Below are 20,747 nucleotides of genomic sequence, written 5' to 3'. Positions count from 1 at the left end.
GTTCGTCTCTGGGCTACCAACGGGGTGCTTTAGTTTGAAATGTTTTTGATAATTTCATAAGATTTTTTTTCTACTTTTAAACATAGGCTATTCTTTCAACTTGTACTGGTTTCATTACTATTGGCAATAATTTAGCTTATATTTAAAATAGGGAATTTTACCTTCTTCAAATCATCGGCAGTTCTTTATAGTTATACCGATATAACAATTATTTGCATTACACTAGCTTACATCTTTATAAGAGATTTTTCCTTCTTTCGATCATAGGCTGTTCTTTCATATTTTATATTTTTCATAGTTAATTGAACTATGGCTTATTATACATACATAGAGTCTTATTAAGGATTAAACCGAACAACTCGGTGAACACTTACTTTAAAGAACATAACTGTTTCTCCGTTGTGAAAAGAAGAAGCCAAACTTGTGATTGCTAAAAATTATTTAATTTACTAAGTACTATCAGAAGGATTGGAGCTAATTGATGCTACAAAAAGACGAATAAATCGTAAACCGTTTTGATAACTGACATGAGCTGACTACAAACGCAATGCGAAAATCTATGCTGGCTGCTATCACTGCTAGCTGAGCAATGAATAATTGCTTACATTTAGAATGTTCTTCTTTCAGCATTGACTGTTCCTTGAACTAACACTAAAGAGCTGTACATCAATGATGAATCCTTCTTTAAGAATAAACTGTTCTTTGAAATTCATTACAAATGCATGCTAAATGTAGTTCACTATTGTTTTCAATTTCGGCCAAACGGCATTCGGCCAAATGACTCTTTCGGCCAAATGGCGTTCGGCCAAACGGCATTCGGCTAAATGACCCGGAACCTCTCGGTTATGTGTGGACCGATTTGAATGAAATTTTCACAGTACGTCAGACATAACTTGAATTTTATCATATACTTTTTAACATTTTTTCCAATCACGAGTTCAAAAGTAATAACGGTTTAACTAAAGAGAAATTTTTGACGAAAAATTGAAAATGATTTATCTGAAAATAGGAAAGCCTCTAACTGAGATCTGAGCCTTCAAAGTTGACCATTTTGTATGGAAAATCGAAAAATTTGCAATTGTGTCTCTAAGAATACCTCCAGAAATGATTGCTTCAAGAATTCTTGCAGAGGTTTTTCCGGAACTTCCCAAGGAATGCCTCAAGCAATTTATCCAGAGATTTTCAAAACTATGCAAGTTCATGTCACCAGAAAGCGCTTACGCTTGTGTTACAGAAATCATACAATATTCACCATACAACACATTCTTAAAAACATTGCTTTTGGGGTTTCTTCAGTAAACCCTTCAGGAATGTTATCTGAGGTTTGTACAAGTACAATTTTCTAAGGCTTTATCCAAAGATGCATCCTCATCTTATTAGTATTGGGAGATATTCTAAAAATCCTACAAGGAATTCTGAGCATGAGCATGAGCATGATTGACTTAAAAACCATCGTATGTCAATAGGGAACGTGTGTAGTACACACGGCTATCGACGTCAATGAGAGAGATATTCTAAAAATCCTACAAGTAATTCTCTAGAAATACTTGCAGAGATTTGTACGAAACTTCTCCAAGATTTTTAGCAGCTTACCTGGGAAGGTTCTCCAAAGATTTTCTAAGAAATACCAAAAATTGGTGAAAAAACAAAATTAACTTCAAAAAAATCTGTGAAATTATCGCTGGAATAATCCGATCTAGAACAATGAAATCTGTATATAGATTTGACTTCTGGGAAAATTTATAACGAAATACTTGGAAAAATTACTGTAGAAGCTTAAGAAAGCGTTATTAGTTTTATTCTTCGATAGATACTTGAAATAAATTCTATGAAAATCTCTTGGAGAAATCCTTGGATTTACTTCTAAAAAAGAAAGAAATCTTGTACGAACCTCTGTAGCAATGCGATATTTTGTCTTTTTGGGGCAATACTCTTAATTCTTGAGGAATATCGGCTGGAATGCCGGGAGAAATTCCTATGGAGGGCTCCTACTCAAAACTTCTTGCAGAACGTTTAGATATCTCTCTCTTCCTTCACTGACCAAGGCCTTACGATAGATTCTAGTCACGCCGCTGTTAAACAAAATCGGATAAACCATACAAGTTGCAGCGAATAAACCACAACAACCATACTCTTCGCATTTCGAGAAGGATGTCCCCCTTAACGAAAAAGCCCCACAGTCAGTTCAGCCAGTACACCTCTAATCAAACGACGACGAACAGCCATCGTGTCGTCGACAACTGCGGCAGGTTTGGCGCAATAAACCACTAACCAGCACACAAAATGGCAAAATAGAACGGGGAGCCTTTTAACTCCGGTTTACCAGCCAGCTCCTTCTCAGATATAGTGATACGTGCTTATAAAAGCACCAGCCCAGTAGCGAACTACAGGGGTTAGGCAAAATTATTGAGCTGGGCATCATCGTACCTTCGTGCGGTGCGTACACGAATTTTCTCTGCTCTTGGAAGTTGTTCTTTAAAACTACCTAAAGCAATAAAACAGTACATTTCTTCAGTGCTACAAAAACAGTACTTTTCAGTGCTAAAATTAAAAACGGTACTTTTCACTGCTACTAAAACAGTACTTTCCAGTACTATTTTTTCTACTATTGATCCCGTTGGCGAAAGCTCCTTCTTGGACACCGTCTTGGGAAAAAAAAACCTCTCGAAGGTCACGTCTTCACTAAATATGGTTGCAACAACAAACAAAAGGAAGGGTGAATCTCTGAATTCACAACTTCCTTCCAAAAAAGTAGGATCTAAAACTGTCACCAAACGTGGCAAGAATGGAAGAAAGGACGTTTCTCCGGAATGCGAACCCTTTCTTCCAAGGGTGAAATGAATGTTGATAATTGTATCGAAATGAGCAATCAGTTCGATGTTCTAGACAAATTTTCCGAAAACCAAATCGAAGCAGCCTCTAGCCCAGGCTCTTTGATTCAAGTGAGGAAGCAAAGAGTGCCGCCTATCGTGGTCAGTTGTTCCGAATTTGGGGGATTTAGGCAGGAGATCTTGAACTCCATCAGGGGAATCAAGGTTTCCTCCCAAATCGCAAAGAAAGGAGACTGTCGCGTTTTGCCGGAAACTCTTAAAGATCACGAACTTCTTCTCAAACATCTTGAAGAGAAGAAGCACAATTTTTTTACTTATGACGACAAAACTGAACGTTTGTTCAAAGTCGTCTTGAAAGGTCTCTCAAGTGACTATAAGTCACCTGAAGAGATCAAAAATGGAATAAATGATTTACTTGGATTTTCCCCAGTCCAAGTAATCATTATGAAAAAGAAAACCCAATCTGGAATTGTTCGGAAAGGGCTTTCTCAAGAATATTATTTAGTTCACTTTAACAAAAAAGAACTAAATAATATTAAAGCTTTAGAAAAAGCAAAACTTATGTTCGATGTCCGTGTGACGTGGGAACATTTCCAGAAACCTGGAGGAAATTACCAGAACCCCACTCAGTGCCGTCGGTGCCAAAAGTGGGGTCATGGTACAAAAAATTGTCGCATTGATGCTAAATGCATGATTTGCGGAGGTTCTTCTCACGCCAAGGACGTCTATCCAGTGAAGGAAGATACCACCAAGTTTATATGCTCGAATTGCGGAACCAATCATAAGTCAAATATTTGGGATTGCCCTTTACGCAGGAGAATCGTTGAGGCTCGTGCCAGGCAGATAATATCCGTTACGATGGTCGTTTCCGGAATTTCCCTGGTAGAGTATCGAACAATACTCATTTTTCAGTTAACGATCGCTTGATTAGGAATCATACCCATCAGGAAGATCATAATCATGCTCATTCACAAACTAATTTTAATCCGTCGGGTAGCCGTTCGAATCTTTCAATTTCGAATGTATCTACCCACGATAAATCCTTTGCCGATATCGTAGCAGGTAATTTGAGCTCCTCCCCTATTCGTACTATGAGTACCCATTCTACTTGTTTTAAATCGAATGAAAAAAAAATCTTACAGCCACAGGTAACACCTACTCCGCCTCTTCGTCTACCGAAAATTCTAACAGAAAATCATCAAATGTACCCACTTCAAGTGATATGTCTGCATCTGATTTTAGTTTTCTAACTGAACAATTGAATCTAATGATTGATGCAATGTTCAAAGCCACCACTATGATCGAAGCAGTCCAAGTAGATGTAAAATTTACAAATCAAATTGTTATTAGATTACGTTTTTTTAATGGATCCAAATAATAATTTAAATATTTTAAATTGGAATGCTCGTTCTCTGAATGGTAAAGAGTACGAGCTGTTTAATTTTGTGGGCTTCGCGGCCTTGCGGTTAGTGTTACCAAGCATTTAGCCGCATCGAATCAGGGAGTGTGGGTTCGATTCCCGCTTCAGTCCGGAAAACTTTTCGTCAGGAACGTATTAAGACTGTGCCACTGGGCGTTGCATGCTAGTCCGTTGTCTAGTGTGGTGCTTCCTTCAAAGGACATAATCGTCCACTGGAAGCATTAACGTGTCGGCGTCTATTTAATAAAATTTTCTTACAGCTAATAACGTGCATGTAGCAGTTATTACTGAAACATATTTGAAACCTGGATCTGAACTCAAAAGAGATCCTAATTTTTTTGTTTATCGTAATGATCGACTTGATGGGGCATGTGGGGGAGTTGCTATCATCATTCATAGGCGTATAAAACATCAACTGTTTTCGTCATTTGAAACTTAAGTTTTTGAAACTTTAGGTGTTTCAGTTGGTAAATATACTTTCATAGCTGCCTATTTGACTTTTAAATGCCTGGACAGCAATTTAATTTGTTCCAAACTGACTTGCAAAAATTGACTCGCCATAAGTCAAATTTTTTTGTCATTGGTGACTTTAATGCCAAACATCGGTCATGGAATAATTCTCAAAGTAATTCCAACGGCAGAATTTTATTTGATGAGTGCTCTTCAGGATATTTCTCAGTTCAATACCCTGATAGCCCTACATGTTTTTCCTCTTCTAGAAATCCATCTACGATTGATTTGGTCTTAACCGACTCTAGTCATCTTTGTAGCCAATTAGTTACTCATGCTGATTTGGATTCTGATCATGTCCCTGTTACATTTCAAATATCCCAAGAAGCGATTCTCAATCCTATCAGCTCCACTTTCAATTATTTACGAGCCGACTGGAATATATATAAAACGTACGTTGACTCTAATCTTGATGTTAACATTTCTTTAGAAACTAAACTTGATATTGACAATGCTCTTGAAACTTTAACAAATTCCATTGTTGACGCCCGGAGCATTGCAATTCCGAAATGTGAAGTAAAATTTGGATCCGTGATTATAGACGATGATCTTAAACTCTTGATTCGTCTTAAAAACGTGAGGAGAAGGCAATTTCAACGCACTCGCGATCCTGCTATGAAAATTATATGGCAGGATTTCAATCAAAAAACGTTTTTCTCAATTAAGAAACAAAAATTTTGAAAATAAAATTTCTCAATTGAACCCTGGCTCTAAGCCCTTTTGGAAATTATCTAAAATCTTGAAAAAACCTCAGAAGCCAATACCGGCATTGAAAGAGGAAAACAAATTATTACTAACTAATTACGAAAAAGCTCAAAAACTTGCTATGCAGTTTGAAAGTGCGCACAATTTTAATTAGCATAGCATAGCATAGCATAGACTGACTGTACATGTCAATGGTTGCTACTCCGTGATTGATCAGAACTGGTAAGAATTGCACTGCGATCCAAATGAATAAGGAATGGGAGTTTCCGCTTACTCTCGGAGTGCAATTTTAGCAGATCTAATATTATTGATCAATAACGGCGCCGGCCAAGTCCTTACAGTCAGTTGGGATAGGGAAGGAATGTTAGGGTGTAATGATTGTTGCTTCTAGAGACCGAGAATACCTCTGCATCTCCACAATCACCACGGGAAGGGTGTTTATTAGTGGAGAAGGAAAAGATCTGGGAGTCACCTTTGGTCGGTGATGCGATCCATGGATAAGGAGGAAAAATACGATTTATACTTTAAGCTAGTTTTTAGTTTTGTCTCAAAAAGTTTTTGGTAGAAGATTTGAAGATCGCAGTAGGCGTTGCCCGCGAACGGTCGTGTTTTGTTTTGCTCCAAGCTTTTTTTTTTCGTTCTCTCGTTTTCGCGATTTTGCCGATAACTTAACTAGTGCTACGCCATCCGGATTTCAATTCGGAAGTGAATATTCAAAAAACGTAGATATTAAAAAGTGAATAAACCTCTCAGACGCGTTCAGTGTGATGTCGCTTGGCTAATTGGCTTTGTTAATATTTGTGCATCCACGTGATTTTTTTCCCGATTGCGTTTGTGTTTCGGTTGACGGTACTACGCCACCCGGACGGATGGTTCGGAGGAATAAAAACAAAATTATGATTTTGTGATTATGTTAAGTGGTAAAGTTTTATAAATTCGCGAAAGTAAGAAATAGAAATGGTGGTGAAAAGAAACCCAATGTGGTCTACCACCGACAAATATTATATGTGCCACGAGGAGAAGGAAATAGATACCTAATCGATTGCTGAGTGGTTTTGATGACAACAACGCATTGGATGGATTTTGGTGAGATTGTTCTGATTACATATTTATCGATACCTAAATATTAAATACGCGCCAGTTTCAAAGCAAACATCTTTGAAACAGGAAGTGTGTATGTATTATCATTATCCATTTGATAACGGTTATGCATACATGCGGGGCTTGTTGTTAGTGAAAGTGACTTCTGAATGGACGTGTCTCTCCAGCCATTCTGAAATGGGTCACAGGATCTGCAATAGAGCTATCACCTTCTAACTCCCGGACTGAAGTTTTTTGCAAAAATGTAGAATCTAAGCAGTTTTGCTGAAAACTTTCTTCCATAATACCACTGCCGGACAGTGGGGGTTAGATGGATCACACACACACACACACAAAAAGTTTTTGGTAGAAGATTTAAAATAAACGTCAACATCTATAATGTCGAACCATTCAAAAGAAGTTTTTATTAATGGCGAAAAGAGAAAAATATATGCGTTTATTTTAAATTATATGAAACAGGAATAATGCCGACACTTGTAGTGACGAACCATACATAGTTTGTTTGAAAATTACATAAAAGTATTATTGAACATTTATGCCTCAAGAAGAAAAGTCTTTGGTAGAAGTTTTAAAATAAACGTCGACATTCATAATGTCGAACAATTCAAAAAATATTTTAAGTAATATCAAAAATTTTATTTGTTTATTAGAATTGTATAAAACAGGCATAATGCCGACACTTGTAGTGACGAACCATACAAAGTTTGATTGAATATTACAAAAAAAGTAACGCTTTCATGAAAAAATGTGTTGTCAAAAGCATGAAACGAGCTCACCAGTTGGTAATCCATCCTCGACTGAACACGAATATCTTTTCGCACTCACACAGCGCGGACAGAAAAACTTCTCGGCGCCCCGAAAACAAACCGTCTTGCTTGGGCTTCCCAAAACACTGCCCAGCACAACACGCGAAACAAAAACCAAACTCCCGGCGTCCCGAAAACGAAGCTTCTTGTTTGGGCTTTCCAAAACACTGCCCAGCACAATACGCGAAACGAAAACCAAACTCCCGGCGTCCCGAAAACGAAGCGTTTCGTTTGGGTTTTTCAAAACACTGCCCAGCACAACACGCGAAACGAAAATCAAACTCCCGGCCTCCCGAAAACGAAGCGTCTTGTTTCTATGCAGTTTGAAAGTGCGCACAATTTTAATTTAGGACTTACTAGTCCAATTGAAAATCAAGTTACTCAGGAGTTCGAAAATATTCTCAATCAAGTGAACGTTTTCGAAAATGCCTGGGAGACTGATTTGGAAGAAGTGAGAACTATTATTCAAAAATTCAAAAATATGAAAGCTCCTGGCGATGATGGAATTTTCTACATCCTCATCAAGAAACTTCCAGAAAGTAGCTTATCATTTTTAGTTGATATATTTAACAAATGTTTTCAATTAGCATATTTTCCTGACAAATGGAAAAATGCTAAGGTTGTTCCAATTTTAAAACCAGACAAAAATCCTGCAGAAACTTCTAGCTATCCTCCCATCAGTAAACTTTTTGAAAAGGTCATTTTGAACAGAATGATAATCCACATCAACGAAAATTCAATTTTTGCCAATGAACAGTTCGGATTCCGCCATGAACATTCGACCACTCATCAACTTTTACGTGTAACAAATTTGATCCGTTCCAACAAATCTGAAGGCTATTCTACTGGTCTTGCTCTTCTAGACATAGAAAAAGCATTTGACAGTGTTTGGCATGAAGGCTTGATCGTATAATTAAAAAACTTTGATTTTCCAACATACATTGTTAGAATAATTCAAAGTTATCTGTCACTTTCGTACACTTCAGGTTAATTATCTGAACTCCAGATCTAAAAGACTTTCTGTAAGAGCTGGTGTTGGGACCAATATTATACAATATTTTCACATCTGACTCACCTGAGTTACCTCAGGGATGTCAAAAATCATTGATTGCGGATGACACAGGCCTCTCCGCCAAAGGACGAAGTCTGCGTGTCATCTGTAGTCGATTGCAAAAAAGTTTGGATATTTTTTCTTCATACTTGCAAAAATGGAAGATTTCTCCTAATGCTTCCAAAACTCAACTAATAATATTCCCACATAAACCCAAAGCTGGAACAAATGTCAAATAAAATAATTAATAATTTCAGGCAAAAATCGTTACAATCTTCTATTGCCACGATTAATGCGTTATATGTTTAGGATAAGTAAATTAAAAAACGTGTTTTTTTTTTCTTATAAGCAGGTGAAATCAACTCACCTGTAAAAATCTGAACTGCTACGGCAAATGAAATGTAATATGTTGTTAACAAAATGTTAATTAAATCTTAATTTTGTTTTACCAAATTAGGATGATAGTGTTGCCAAACAGAACACCTAGATATAAGAAATGAAAGTAATGTTTCGAAAGATTCTAATAAATAATAAAAAAAAAAGAATAGCGTTTGAACACCATAGTTATAACATACCAACTTTAAAATAAATCATGAATACAAAATTGACTTAGGGGCGCCCAAAAGAAGGTTTGGCGCCATACGGCTCTGCCCCTTTGCATTTAAATATAGACTAAACTTTGCCTATTTCAATCATTTTGCTTATTCCCTGTACATGATGATGGAACGTTTTCCCTTCGCTATTCCATTCATGTTTTTTGCACACAAGTGCATGTATAGATATTAAGTGAACCGCTGCTGCATGAACGGGTGTTTCGTGCCCTTACATGGCCCAACGCATCTCCCTCCTCAATAAGGGGGGTACGGACAAGGTGCCTATTATGTAGTCCCGCAACAAACCATCGGGAAAGGGGGAACCCCATGCGACACACAGAAAACGGACGCGGAAGACGAACCATCCAATAAACGAACGAACGAAATATTGATTTAATAACCCACTTTTTACCTTCTGCTGGCTGACGGATTGACTGGATCGGCTCCGGGTTTGATCCCCGCTCCTCCTGACACCTTCCAAACCGAAAAGTTATCTCTTTATCCGACTTTTTCTTCTGACTTCTTAATTCGTAACACGAATGCAATCCTTTGCGAACGATAATTTATGAATGCCTTGCCTTCTTCTAGTGCTTCTTATTCCGCTGCGTGGCCACTTTCTTCCTTTCGGCTCGGCTTGAAAGACTTTTCTTCTCTGCAACCGAAGAATCTCTTTCACATCCTCTTCTTCTCCGCTTTGGGATAAGTAATCCACCTGCACTTCCTCCGCACCTGGCCAAGCTAATAATGGCAATTGAAGCACCAAATTTTCCACACACACTTAAAGCCGCACCTACAATTTCTACGTTTCTTCTTGCACTGATAATTACTCCTATAGAGCTCCCAGCATCACCACTTGCGGCCAATTTCAATCCATCTTCTTCGAACTGTGACGTGACGTCGATTCCCGAGGCACAAAATCTTCTACGGGGATTCGTCTCTGCTCTCTGCAGCTGCTTCTTTCCGCTGATGATGCAAAAATTTTCTACTAAAATACCCGAAGTGGTCTTCTTGCACTGGTCTTCCCCTACATTAAATTCAATCCGGCCAAGGATCCGGGTCGGTGGAATTGGAACCGTTTCTAGAACCGAAAGCCCCGTGGCTCAAACCTCGAATCGAAATCCACTCCACTCGATTACGCGAAAAGATTGCCCGTCCATCAGTCGAGCAATGATTTTGCTGTCCACTAGCCACACTACTCAGATTCAGATTCGGTGGCTTGTTCAGGGGATGACCACAAGGCGGAGCGCGGCGGAAAGACTACACTAATGTCGAATTCGTTTTTGAACCTAGGTTGGAACTGGCGCAACCCGTTCTGAATCACAGTTTCAACCCCAACCCGATTCAGGTTCGACCGAACTACAATTTACTTGACATTGGTTTGTTTATGTGTTGATCACCGACCCAGTTCCTAAAAACGAAAACGACATAACAAACACCAGGAAAACCAACATCACACTTTACTCTTTTGAACAAAACGCTCTCTCTCTCTCTCGCGCGTAGCACTAAAATAAAGCACAGACGGACCGCGGAGGCTAATGTTGCGTGAGGCAGAATCGTGGAAGCGCTGATGATGCGGTGGGATGAGGATAGGACACTGTGTTGGTGCGAGGCCTTTACTTCCGAAAATAAACATAAAAAACGTAAACAACACGACAGACGTTGAGAGAGAGAGCGCGTGACGAGTCGAGAGAGAACTGTCAAACGCGACAGAATGTTTTTAGTACAACAAGAATGGATCTGGTTCCGGGAATTTGGGGGTACCTCTCCCCGGAAAATAGAGCAAAGTTATTCGAATTCAATTAATTGATACAGTCAACTCTCCCTTACTCGATATTGAAGGGACCATCGAGCTAGGGAGGTATCGAGTTAAAGAACACAAACCAGTGTAGTGTAACTGCGATCCAAGGTGTAAGGAAGATAATAAGATGCAATCAAATAATCTATTAATGCAATATTAAATAGTAAGCAGGCTTTGAGAAATGTGAACATGGAAACAGACAAACAAACAACCTTTCAGTTATTGCTCTAATTTAGGATCGCACAGACGCCTGTCAATTCACTACAATGGCGTAGTTGGTAGATCGAAGTTTAATAAAAATAGCAAAAATCTATCAAAAAATGGGTTTTCTGATAGGCAAGGGCAGAAATCCCATAAAATGACTAAAATAAGTAGTCTCCGACGGACATGGGCGGAGATTAAATGACGCATTCTAATAAAAAAGGCAGAAATTCGTAGAAAGAATGGTCTCTGATGGACAAAGACAGAGTACCGAGAACTGGATTCTGACGGAAATGGGCAGAAATCCACAACAAAACTGGCCTCTCAGTAGACAGAGTGCGTCTACGGGCAAAAGTCCCATAATTTTGTTGAGCGATTGAAGAATAACCCAGAATCGATAGAAATGACTGCAATCCCGAGAGAAAATAGTAGTTGTTCGAGTTTCATGTTCATTGCTGAAATATTGCTAATTGATATGAAATTATGTTGGTATGAAGTTAGTTTGCTAAACCAATGAAGGCATACACTTCTAGCAGCGAAATAGTACAACGCCTGTCAATTTACTACACAAGGGACCATCGAGATAGCCATGAATACCAACTCTTACTACTAACCAAACCCAGAGAGAGAGACTCGCGAAGAGGAAAAATATCAACGTCAAATGCAGTCCAAATTCCGCTGTCACGAAACGTCAAATGCAGCCCACCGTTTTTTATGGCTGCAAAAGTGAAAAGTATTGTATTCACAATAAACTGTTATTAAAAAACTCAGTCGGCGGAGCAGTTTTTTGCAAAGTTGCTGATAAATTTAAAAACAAGATTAGTTATTTCAAATGTCTGCTACGTTTGCTGACATGAAGAAATAAACTCAGCAATCACAGAAAAAGAAGGCCGTCTTCGCGAGTCTCATCTCAGACCAAACCTATCAGTTAGTTGGGACGGCTGACAACTGGTGAAAACGCTCTAGACTCACGCATCTGGAGCGAAAATCGTCATGAAACGCATATTGACTGTTCCCTGTTCCGCTGTAAAACTGTAAAGTTTACACAAATTCGCATTTGTCCGAAATTCTGTGCGGCGAATGCTCATGGAAAGGAACAACCGCGGTTGATAAAACACCGCAATATTATCTTCCATAAGAATGAGGTAGAAAAAGAGCCAAACCGCTGTTTTCCCAAGACGATATATTCGTCTCTGGTTGTTTCTTTTTCTTTTCTCTGAGGAACGCCTCGTTTCCTTTTAAGCTAATGCGCTATTATATACATGCACATTCCACGCGGAACTTTTACAAACGACTTATCTAACATACAGAATCTATCTTTGTTTACTTTCATTTTAATCAAGACTTTGATTAAAAGCCGCGGGAACGAGCATTCAGATATTTAAGATTACAAGAATATTTTCAATGAAGATGTAAAATGATTATGTTTTTTTTTTTATTCGATTAGGGTTTATTCGCAAATTTCATAACGCCAGTAGCTGGATTCCGGCGCATATTTTCTTCGAAGAAAAGAAAATTTTCTTGCTGGTGAGTAATGGAAGAAAATGTCTTCTCTTCGAAGAAATTGTTCGCTGGAATTCGCCTACAGAAATGGCAATTTTTGGCCACGCACCCCCTCGTAACGCAATTTGTATGAATATTTTTCAAATTTGGCGTGAGCTGTAACATGTCAAGGACACCCTCTCATCCCCTTCAGTGTTATGAAATTTGTGAATGGGCCCTAACCACCGATAATGGCCTACGGCTTGTAACCTTCACAGATCCTAGAGGGTTGGCAACCAGCAGTACTTAGTTTATACGCAATAATATCCGCAAGTCCAGTATTTAATGATGGTATGTCTCAATTTTTGAAATGTTAGTCAATAGACCATTTCCGTCAAACCTTACCCCCATTTTTTATATTTTTCTTCGAAAGGCAATTATTTTTAATGATTTTTGACGCTTTCAGATTTTTTTATATGAACTCCTAATTTTCTCACAAATTTTTGAGGGATTTGATTTTTGGGAATTTGTTTCAACCAGTGATGAGAAAAGTACTGGAGCAAACATTTATTGCCTCTACAGTTACATCTTTCTACACGACTATCAAAATCCAAAGCAAACCATGACCGTTCAAAACCAAAAAATGTCACGGCTCCTCAAAACTGTAATCTTCTTCTTCCTAACGTTTTTCAACCTCCAATGCGAAATGACTCGAGCTCAGTGGTGACACGATTTTTTGCGGTTTTCGGGGTTTTGCATTTTTGCTCGATAAATGTAGCATGAAATTGAACTTGTTTATATGTATCGCAACGGAATGATTGTGCTCTTTCTGTTAGAGCTAATAGATTTCAATTAGTTGAAAACACTAGCGAAATATTAGCGATTGAATGATTTAACACTTTTTTCAATCATTCACCTTGGAATGGCTGCCCGAAAACGGTCATAGTGGAGAGACAAAAACAGTCAAGCAGTGTGTGAACCGTTGGCAGCGCAACGCCTGATGGTATTGATGCTGCTGCTGCTTTGTGTTTTGGTTGAATGGCAGAATCGATGAACTGTGGTGAATTGTGGTCACAGTTCCCAAGACTGGTTTCAACCCTGTGAGTATAGATAGTATAGTGGAGATTTTTCGAAACTTTAATAACATCTCTGCATTGAATGTTTGTAGACAAACAAAATGTGAAATCCAGCACACAACAAAACTGACTCGTTCGTTAGTTTGTTGTTGTAAGATTGAGAAACAACAAACTAACGAACGAGTCAGAGTCAGCTAAAAATGAGTACCGGGTGCACAAAATCGGTGTCTTCTAATGCAGCATATTTTCTGTGCAAATCGGTTGTATTCATTTTTGATGTTGTCGTGAAGTATTTCGTCGCGACGGTTCTCCTCCTGATGGTTCCAGCTTCCACTTGTTTGGGGTCTTGAAAATAAAACGGGGCAATATGTTAGCGCACGCAATTGACATTAAGGTCCCGGTGTTGGAACCTGTTATAATGGACATTTCGACGGACAGCACCAGCACCAAGGTCGTTTCCGGGACGGATGTGGGGATTTCAGTCACCGCCATTACCAAACAAGAAACAAGTGCACCCAAATCCGAAGATCAACAAAGTTTGAATTCACTTAGGTGGCGCAAATCATTGATGCGTGCTACTACAGCGGGGATTCGCTGGTTGGAACACGACTGCCTTCCATCTAGCGAAACCGACCCGTTAGTTGGAACGACTGACAGCTGGTGAAAATGCTCCACACTAACGCATCTGGAGAGCGAATCGTCACGAAATGCACATATACATACGCATTTGTTCTATATATGGAGACTTCAATGCGACGGAACTCAGACGTCAAAGCCAGTTTGATATTTTCTGTTGACATTTGAGGGCTTTTTTAGTTGGAATATTTTCCAACCAACGAAAATTTAACCATAGGCCTATTCACATGACGTCTCAAATCAGCTGATCGGGAATCACTTTGACAGTTCTTCTATGAAAATGACAGGCCCGTGTTAGCACCGGTCCTCCACCGATGTAAACAAATGCATAGACGGATCTGTCACATGAAAAGGCCTATCGAGTCATTCCGAGTAGCGGATCCCCAACGAGCGAATCCCCACTGTATATCTCTCTTTTATTTTCTGACTGACGTCACTATTTGCTCTGCATTAAAGTAGCGAAAGAATAAAAGAGAGTACTAGTGTCACGCATCAGTGGTCTGCGCCACCTGAGTAAATCTTGATCTTTGGAGGAAATTCAGAAGCTTGAGTGGAGACCACAGAGGAACAGCTGATCATAATTCACCACTACGTGGAGATAAAATCATAGTGGCAAAAGGGGTCTTATATAAATCGGAGAGAAATAAATTGTAGAGAAACGTGGGGTGAACTGTCGTGCCGCCAATTTTTCAATAGTTAAGCCTAGTAATCCTTTATAAGAGAGATTCGCGGAAGCAGACATTTCTGTCAAAGTGTGAGCCAATCGAGCAGCGAGAGTCAAAGTGTGAGCTAAACGAACATGCGTTGTTTGTTTTGAACTTATCATGAGGAGTAATCCGCTTGAAATTATTTTGGTTAAAGTAATTTTGCATGAAGCAAAAAAAAAATATTTTTCTTGTTTAATTCTTTGTCAATGTGATTTTTAGTTGTAGATTTTTTCAGCTGTTTATTAGTTTGGATATGTAGCTCAAAGATCTATAACGAAACAAAATACCACAGACAAACAGACGTAACAGCTAGAACAATGACCATTTCAAAACTTAGTCACGTGCAGGGGGTGGGAAACTCGGCTCACTGTGCCCGGCAGAGCGTTACCCGCATAGAAAAATACAATTTGCCTTATTCTTGAAACAGTAAGTTGCAACTAACTGAAACGGTTAATGTACCATAAACAGTTGTGTTTATGTTGTACAGTATATATCCCAAAACTTTCAACAACTAAAAACGTTTTGAGTCACCTATTGCAAATAGTGACAGAATATTAAATTGTGCTTACATTGTTCAACAATATATAAGGCAAACTTGCGAGCTACAGTCACAACATAAAATCACCTTTCGTAAAACTGTTTTTCTCATTATTCTTGCAATACATATACAATTGTGCCTTTCACCATTTACTAATTTAATCTAACAATACGCCAAACATTTCAATAATTAATTGGTATGTGTAGGCGAAAATTTAAATATAAAACACGCTAGAAAATTAACACTATAATGAAAGTATCGGTGGTTTTAGATCCACAAAGCGGTAGAAATATCATGCCCTTCTTCACAAATTAATACAATTAGTTAAGTAATGCTTAATTTCTGAAACTATCTATATTGTTTTAGATGAACATGTGAAAATACAAAAAAAATATGGTCATCGCATAAAATTTACAAATTAAACGCGTGGAATTTTTTATGCGTGCTTGTTGTGGCTCTGTCTGGTGATAGTAGAAAAATAAAAAAAAAAGTCGCGAGTTCGAAAATTTCACTAGTCTTAGCTGTTGATTAAAACACCCGGTCGTCTGGAACAACTGGTAGGTAATCTGATCCCGATGTGATTCCGTTAGTCAGCATTGTATTTTCTCAACAGATATGCAATTCAAAGGAGCAAGAAGCTTCCTCGCAATCAGCTGAAATGGCCTCCGTCTTTGCTAAAACGAAACAAATAGAACACGGGAAAACCGGAACCAAACAGGAAGCTGCATCTTGGCAGTTCGTCGTCATCATTCCAGATAAGAGAAGCGGAACTCGTTTCACTTGTTCCATTGGTATCAGACTGGCCATGAAGGGACAAAGGCAAAAGGCGTCGCGAAGCTGCCGACTTGAAACAGCTTGGAACCACCATCAGCAGAAAACAGCGGCCCGTGTGTTATATTAGTGTTTATCACCAGAAAAAAAGCGAAGAAAATGCATAAACTGTGTTAAAAAAGTGATTGAGTGATGAACAATAATAATGGAAATAAAAATTGTACTTATTTCAAAATAATAGTGAAACCAGTGGTACGTGTCGTTCAAACTCGCTTCAAACAAAAACAGAAATATTATGGTTTTTTTTCTTTCGAATGAAATGAAATTGAGATTTTAATTTTGATTGAAATTAGGTTTTTACACGTATCTACTTGTTTCACTGTTTCTTCATTTTTTCTTAATTTTATCACATTTTGTTTTATTGTTTGAATGTAACAGAACAGAACAGTATATGGTCAAAATACAATGAATCACCGTAAGCGAATAATTACACATACTGTATTTGCTGTTTAAAAATAAATATGGTTTAACTATTTCGAAACTGTTTCTATTACATTTATCTTGGCAAAAAATGGATAGTTTAGCTACCATTTGGTGAACCGTTCACTAAAAATTTTGTTCGAGAAAATCGTCATTTTCAAATTGTAACATAACTTAACCGCCCATTCCCCACATTGTAATTTACTCATTTACCGTTTATCGAACTGTAGAAACCATTCACCGTACGGGTGGTTTATGGTTATTTTACATGTTATACGAAATTGTTCGGATATGGTATCAAATGGTTGTGAACACTACGGGGAACCGTTCTAATTTGGTTCATAATTATGCGGGTAATGATTAATCATAAATTTAATCATGATTAATGATTAATGCTTATGATTAATCAAAAATGTTAATCATTAATCATAATAAATCAAGAGTTAATCATTAATCACTAATCATAATTATTGCAATATTATGTTTTAATCATTAATCACTAATCATAATCATGAAGATTGCAAATTTTATTCAGTAATCATAATCTTAATCATACGTCAAACATTTAATCAATCATCAATCAATCACTGAACAAAATTTAACAAATGTTACAACATTGCCTTCTAATGTATAAATAAATTTTGCATTTCTTATATCTTGTGGCATGAACAATGAGAGTTTATGCCCAAGGAACGTCCAAATCCAACCAAGTACAGCATGACTTTGCTTTGTATCCGCGGACGTTATCATAAGACTAAAAAAGACCCTTAAATATTTCCTCCATATAACGTCCTCACTGGGACAGAGCCGGCTTCTCAGCTTAGTGTTCTTATGAGCACTTCCACAGTTATTAGCTGAAAGCTTTCTTTGCCAATGTTACCATTTTTGCAATCATATATCGTGTGACAGGTACGATTATACTCTATGTCCAGGGGAAGTACGATTATACTCTTTGTCCCCTCAAGGAAATTTCCTTCACGAAAAGATCCTGGACCGACCGGGAATCGAACCCAGACACCTTCAGTATGGCTTTGCTTTGTAGCCGCGGACTCGAAACACTCAGCTAAGGAAGGCCCCATTCTCAGTTTTATTCGATCCGAATCCGAAGACGCGGTTGAAAGCTTGTGAATGGTACCATTCTACATGAAGGATTGCTGTTTATAGGGGCAGATCACAACATTTCGACCTAGCACTAGTTTTTTGGCCGTTCATAAGATTGTTATATACTTTGTACGAAAATCCGAAAATTGGCACATTCGGCATTCTCGAGATCAAAAAAGCTTTCCCGTCTTCGTAATGCTTTTTGTATAAACATTTTCAAAATTTTGTTTGAGTCGCACCGTATGAGCCTACCCCTTCCTCCTTCGAGCATTACGTTATTTCTGGACGGTGCCTTAGGAAGATGCCATTTAATCATTGCTTTTATTAATAATCATTGATTAATGGTTAATCATTCAAAGGCTAATTATTAAATGCCCAAAAGTATGCACTAAACGCTTTGAAGTATGCAGCAAACAAGTTGTACATTACATAATGATGATTTTTTCTCTTGATTAGCAATAAACTGATATCAAATCTTTTGAACTTTATTACAGTAAATTTTTAATCGCAAACCGTTTTTACTGAAATTTAGATTCAAATCAAGGAAGAGCTGAAATTCCTTTAAAACATCGTTTAAAAAATATTTTTCCAGTGTTCCATGAAGATCTCGTTAGGAAATTCCTAGCATATGTTCAAACTGATTTCGCCCAATATTTCTCCAAGAATTGGGTTGTTTAGTAAAGACATATTTGCAGTGTTTCGTAGCATGTTCGAAAGATCACATTTTCTAAGTATATCAAGTATATCAAAAAGATTTCAATCTGTAGACTCAAAGACATTTTAATTTAAACAATGACAGCTCGCTTGAAGTTAAATTTGCTGGGGGTGATGCAAAAGTGATTTCCATACTAATATCAAACGTTATTAAAATAGTTTCAGGGCACGGACAATTTTGAAATTTTGAGTTCTGGTTCAAACTTTAATGTAGATTCAGAATATACAAAAAACTGGATACACCTATACAAAACCTACAAAAAACCTAATGTCTAATACTTCAATAATTCCCTTGAAAATGAATTTAATGGCTTGGCATATGTTCAAGTTTATCAATAACGCTTGAAATCGTCGTTTAAAACTAAATAATTGATGAAGTTGGATGTGTCGCAAGCTACGCTTCACAAAGTCAATATATTGATCACTACCTCCAGGATACTGGCTCTTGAACCAGAGCAATTAATCACGATTTGTGATTAAAAACTGTGATTAATTTGTCATAACGAAGTTGTTTATATAGGACTGTTTGTTAATCACGAGTAATATTCTTCATTATCTAATGTTAGTATATAACTCACTGGTTGCATACTTCAAGTCGTTTAGTGCATCTTTTCGGGCATTTAATCATTAGTTATTGAATGATTAATGATTAATCAAAGATCAATCATAAAAACAATAATTAAATGACATGAAATGCCCAAAACACCTTTAAGTATGCAACTAATGCATCACACTCTTGAAAATTTATTTCAGTACACTTATGATTAAAAAAAATCTGAATCAAATAGCTCTCATCATGATTTTTCGTTCAATCATCAATTTTTCAATCATGATTAACTTAACACTCTTCCCTTGAACCATCCTTCTTTAAACTAGGTTTGCAAAACAACTAAACTTGATTAATCGTTAATAAATTTTGGGAATCGATATGAAGGTGGCTTCTGGCTCTTTAAGGGGGCTATTCCAGTACTCCCCGTAATTGAATCCGGAACTATCGTAATTTACGAATCGATACCCGTAGTTCCAAAGACAAACAGCAATCCTGATATTTACGAAATTTCGTTAGAAGACGACTGAAAAACATAATTTTGAAAAACTACCGTGAAACTAAACATTACAAATAGGGAAAGTGTACCAGTTATGGCTATAGTGGTTCCCTATTTGGCCATATGAGTTTTCTTGAAAACTTTTACATTTTGAATATTTTTGAATGTTTCAACATCATCAAGATATATTTGATATCAAATTGAATAGTTTGACAAACAGAATAAAAAAAAAATGAAGAAAATCTAATTATCCCGTATAGCGAAATAGGGAACCATTATGTCCATAACTGGTACACCTACCCTATTTTGCATATGGATTAAATGGAAAAAATGATGTGAAATTTGCGATAAATGTACACGTTTTCTCAGTGAGAATCGAACTCATGACTCCCTGTTCACTATATAGGGCGCGTTATCCCTACACCACGAGAGGACTCATGGACGCAGAAGTTAACCTGAATTCGATTTCAACTCAACAATCACACACTACTTGCCAACGGCTTGTTGGACGAGATTTGTATAGTGCAACGTTTTCAATATGAATACGATAAATGATAATAAAAACTATTATTTTGAAGTTGAAAATTTTGAACAAATTTGACATTAGGCATGTAAGGGTTAATCATAATCATTAATCATAATCACTAATCGTATTGAGTTTAATCATTAATCATAATCATTAATCATCTAAAATTATAATTAAATCAATAATCATAATCATTAATCATACTCTGGTTTAATAATCAATCACAATCATTAATCATGACTTCAAAAATTTTAATCAATAATCATAATCATTAATCATCATAAAATTGAATGTAATCATTCATTACTTAATCAATCATTGCGACCCGTTAATCATTAACGCTCTGACTGCCCGGCATAGTATTCGGCACATCTGGGCACCTTTCTAATTGACATCCCGCATAGAAAAATACATTTTGCCAAATGTTGCAAACACTACGATGCCATTAACTGATAAGGTTAATGCACCACAAACTGTTACTTTTCTGTTGAACAATATCAAACCTGAATCTTGGGATAATTAAAAACTGTTTGTGTCATCTATACCAAATAATGACAGTATAATTTAATTTTCAGATATTGTTGAACTATATGGAGATGAAAAATTGTGGGAAATTGTAGCACCACATGATTACCTCTCCGCAAATTGTTGATA

General features: G+C 37.3%; 1 protein-coding gene across 2 annotated transcripts in view; it reads right to left on the bottom strand.

Moving 5' to 3' along the window:
• The window catches only part of LOC5574903 (probable beta-hexosaminidase fdl), a 205,845-nt gene extending 195,501 nt beyond the window's left edge, over positions 1-10,344 (bottom strand). The window contains exon 1 of one of the 2 annotated variants that reach the window (XM_021841583.1): positions 9,430-10,344. The gene's annotated coding sequence lies outside the window, so the exon portion shown is untranslated. The remainder of the gene's footprint in view (positions 1-9,429) is intronic. The other variant, XM_021841584.1, reaches the window with a different exon arrangement.
• Positions 10,345-20,747: the final 10,403 nt, after the last annotated feature.

Source organism: Aedes aegypti, chromosome 2 (assembly GCF_002204515.2).
Source record: "Aedes aegypti strain LVP_AGWG chromosome 2, AaegL5.0 Primary Assembly, whole genome shotgun sequence".
NCBI classification, from domain to species: domain Eukaryota; kingdom Metazoa; phylum Arthropoda; class Insecta; order Diptera; family Culicidae; genus Aedes; species Aedes aegypti.
The sequence above is the reverse complement of the archived record's forward strand: the minus strand, read 5'-3'. Positions and strand labels throughout refer to the sequence as shown.